The following is a 4,392-nucleotide window of genomic DNA, read 5'->3' as shown; positions in this document are numbered from 1 at the left end:
GTTGGAAGAGCTCCATGTACTAGACGAGGTGGGGACAATGTACCATCTCGCAATCACTTTAAATGAATTCTCTTGAACTCTCACACAACATGACGGACCGTGTGAGGCATTGTAAATTTGGCTCGTTTGTAAATCGGTAAATGTAGTACTCAGGTCCCTTTCCCATCTTAGTATATATGCTCTCTTTACCACCAGTTTTTTTGTAAGCAGGGTATGGTACAGGTTAGAAAGAATTTTCCTGGGAGCCCGGGCTTGCATGCAAAAAGATTCAAATGCAGTTAAAGGTCTGTTGAGATGAGTATGAGGTAATAATGGATGAATCACATGTTTTAACTTTGTATGATGAAGAAATGTGAGCTTAGAGAGGCCTGGGTTCATACCCATCTCCTGTTCAGATATCAAAGAGCCGTCCACCAAACGATCAGCTAACAGAACATTCACATTGGTCAGAAATGTGGATTTCGTGGACGCGGCTTGGTTTACATCGGCATCTAATATGTCGGAAACTTGGGTTAAAGGGGAGAGAGGCGGGGCCAATATCTCTCTGTTTTCCTTCCATTTGTGCAAGAGAGTTCTCGTAAGCTCATTTGTGAAGGATCTTTTATCCCTCTGGTTTGCAGGGGAAAGTAGCATAGCTCGTAGAGGGGTGGGGGCTAGGTATTCTTCTATAGATATCCACAATTTAGTCGGTGGGCATCTGATCCAGTCTACCGTTCTGGAAAGGACGGCTGCTTGGTAATATAACGAAATATTGGGTAATCCCATGCCCCCCCTGTCCCTTGGGAGGTTCAATGTTTGAAAGTTGATTCTCGGTTTATGTTTGTTCCAGACGTAGTTGGAGATTAAAGAGTTACACTGAGAGAGAAAAGCTGTGGGAATTGGTATGGGTAGCATTTGAAAAAGGTAAATAAACTTTGGAAGTATAATGCTTTTAATTAAATTTTTCCGACCCATCCACGAAAGGAAGGGAGCCTTTCACGAGGCTATTTGTGCGGTAAGTTTAGGAAGAAGGGGCTTGTAGTTGAGATCAAATAGGGACTTGAAGGTTTTCCCCAACTTAATGCCTAAGTATGTTATGTGACTATTTGGCCATCGAAAAGGGAACGTGTTTTGGAGAGATTTAGTAACTTTGCTGGCGATATTAATGCTTAATGCTTCTGATTTGGATAGGTTAATTTTGAAGTTAGACCAGCGGCCATATTCCTCTAATAATTTCATAAAGGCAGGGAAACCCCTCTCCGGCCTGGACATTACCACCAACAAGTCGTCGGCAAAGGCGGCGGACTTGTGGTGAACTCCCTGCAGATTAAACCCCTCAATGTCCCGGTCCTGTTGAATGGAGGTTAGCAATGGCTCCATGACCAAGACAAAGAGTAGGGGGGATAAGGGGCAACCCTGCCTTGTGCCATTTTTAATGTCAAGAGGGTCGGTGAGGGTATTGTTTATTTTAATCCTGGCCGTGGGGGTCCCCCCATTTTTGATAGCCAGCTAGGGTAAAGTAGACTGCTGTAGCCTGAAAACCACAGCTGGCAGCTTTACCGTGGTTGGTGATCCAATGTGGAGGTCACCCCAGGCTCTTTTTTATAATTATTTTATAAATAATAATAATTACAAAAAAAAAGTAGGGTCCCCCCAAATTGGATCACCAGCCAAGGTAAAGTGGACAGCTGTGGTCTTGTATTCTCAGGATGGGAAGGTCCATAGTTATTGGCCCTTCACAGCCTAAAAATAGCAGGCCGCAGGCGCCCCAGAAGTGGCGCATCCACTAGATGCGCCAATCCTGGCGCTTCAGCCCAGCTCATCCCGTGCCCTGGTGCAGTGGCAAACGGGGTAATAAATGGGGTTGCTACTAGCTGTAAGGTCACCTGACATCAAGCCCAGCAGTTTGTGATGTCATGGCGTCTGTCAGATACCCGACATCACAAACTGTCAGTACTAACAAAAAAAATAGACAAAAAAAAATTATTTGAAAAAACACTCCCCAAAACATTCCCTCTTTCACCAATTTATTGTAAGAAAAAAAATAAGGGGGTCCCACAACGACTCTCGACCGTCTAGAATATGGGGGGACACGCTCGGGGAACGTATCCCCCATTTTCTAGGAGTGCAGACCCTCCATGTGAGGAGTGTGGGTGCAATGAATCTGCACCCACTCTCGCTGGGTCCACAGCAGCAGAGTCCATGTCGTAACGGTTGCTATCAAAGCTGCAATGCCCTGCTCATGAGGTAAGGGCATGCCTAATCAGGAGAACTATTCTACATTTCCAAATATTGGTATTTGCTGATATTACTGCTATTCCACCTACTATATATTGGGGATAGGATCTTGGAGATGGAATACCCCTTTAAGTCCAGTTATCCAGCTGAATGAATACTAAACAACAGAGCTCGCTATTTAGATGTGTTTTCTTCTGGCGTATAACGGACTCTCATGTTTGGTAGTCGTTCAGCAGGGCAACAGAAATAGCACATACCTCCATTTGGAAATGTAGTATAGCTCTCCTGATCAACTATGTTCCTTACCTCATGAGCAGGGCATTGCAATAATAATAATTCATTTATATAGCGCTATTAATTCCATAGTGCTTTACATACATTGGGAACACTGTCCCCATTGGGGCTCACAATCTAAATTCCCTATTTGTATGTCTTTGGGTACTCGGAGGAAACCCACGCAAACATGGGGAGAACATACAAACTCATTGCAGATGGTGTCCTTGGTGGGAATTGAACCCAGAACATCAGCGCTGCAAGACTGCAGTGCTAACCACTGAGCCACCGTGCCGCCCATTTAGCTTACAGATGCATAACCACCACTCACTGTGTCTGACCACAGGAAGCTGAGCTGACAGCCGCTCTGTGCATGCGGCAGCGTCTATTGTGAAGGAGAGGGCCGCGGGAGATTAACACTCCACAGATACCGTGGGACACCGGGGAACACCGGTGGGGTTATAGAGGGTGACCTGGCAGGGCCTGGAGAGGAGTTTTCTGTCGCATGTGTCATGGCACATGTGACAGAAATCAGAGGAGTAGGGTGAATGCGTCTGGCGCACTGCTGTGCGCGCGGCCATCTTGGATTTCCGGGAGGGGTCGGGGGGAGACACTTTGGCGACACCGGGGGACCGGAGGGGACCGGGGAGGAGATTTATCTCCCATCTGACATGTTTGTTCATGCCAGATGGGAGATAAATAATTTTTTACCGACGCTGTCATTTACTGTAACGTGATCATTGGTATACGGTGTATACCGGTGATCACGTGAGCGGGGACCGGAAAAAACGGCCTAAATCATGATCTCCAGGGTCTCAGCTACCCCCTGAAACCACAGAGATTTTCTGACGCTAGGGGGCGCTATTCACTTATTTCTGCCTGCTGTTTATAAACGGCAGACCAGAATAGCGCTTCATTCACACGACCGATCCGTTTTCGCGGTCCACAAAAAACAGTTTGTTTTTTTTACAGGTGCATCCGTGTGGCATCCGTTTCTGTTCCATATACGGTCCGTATGTCATCCGTGTGCCTTCCGTTTGTTTGCATACTGCAAAAAAACTGAGGGAGGTAAAATACATAAATTTACCCAGGATCTGTGACGCCCTGGACCCCCAGGGGTCACAGGTAACAACACACAACACCACACACACCCCCACCCCAGTGAGGCACCAGCAGCCAACAAGTCCTGACCGCCTCCCTCAGGTCTAGTCAGGCACACCAGTTGGGCGGAGCCAGGCGGATAGTCACGCCGTCCGAGGAGTCTGCTGGCCTGAGGCAGGGAAAGGACAAGTGAGTCGAGTGGGGAGAGGAGTACTGAGAGGAGTAAAAGTGGCGAGCTGAGAGTCAGGGGCCTAGGGCGGAGCCTAGGACCCCTTGGAACTGTCAGGCAGGCAGACGGTGATGGCCGTATGCAGGAGTCCGGTCAGGGACTGAACTGCGGAACCGTAGGGACCGAGAAGAGGGTGGTGACCCTTCGTACCCGAATCGGGGAGCTAACAAGTCAACCAGAGCACCAGGCAGGGTACTCAGACCCCGTTCTAGCGCAGAAGCAACCGGGCTCAGACAAATCTACTGATTGCGGTCTGGACCTCAGGGGTTCATTCCCACCCAATGTCCCGATAGACGGCAACAGCCCACCGATTCCGGATAAGAGCCACCGCCAAGGGCCAGAGATCCAAAGGGCTAGCGCCTGCGGGCAAAAGGGCTCCTCCGGTACCCAAAAGCCGGGGAGTGGACTACCGTTGCTGAAGCATAGGAGTCACTGTAGCAAATTTAAAGGTGCAGGAGAAAGGCGACATCACCAACCTCACTGGGGACACACGCAGCCGGCTGCGGGCACCGATCTACACCGAACTTGGTTTACCATTGACTCTGTGTGGTTTAATCGTGAGTACACCAGTG

Source organism: Anomaloglossus baeobatrachus, unplaced genomic scaffold (genome assembly GCF_048569485.1).
Source record: "Anomaloglossus baeobatrachus isolate aAnoBae1 unplaced genomic scaffold, aAnoBae1.hap1 Scaffold_125, whole genome shotgun sequence".
Lineage (NCBI taxonomy): Eukaryota > Metazoa > Chordata > Amphibia > Anura > Aromobatidae > Anomaloglossus > Anomaloglossus baeobatrachus.
Note: the sequence above shows the minus strand (reverse complement) of the source record.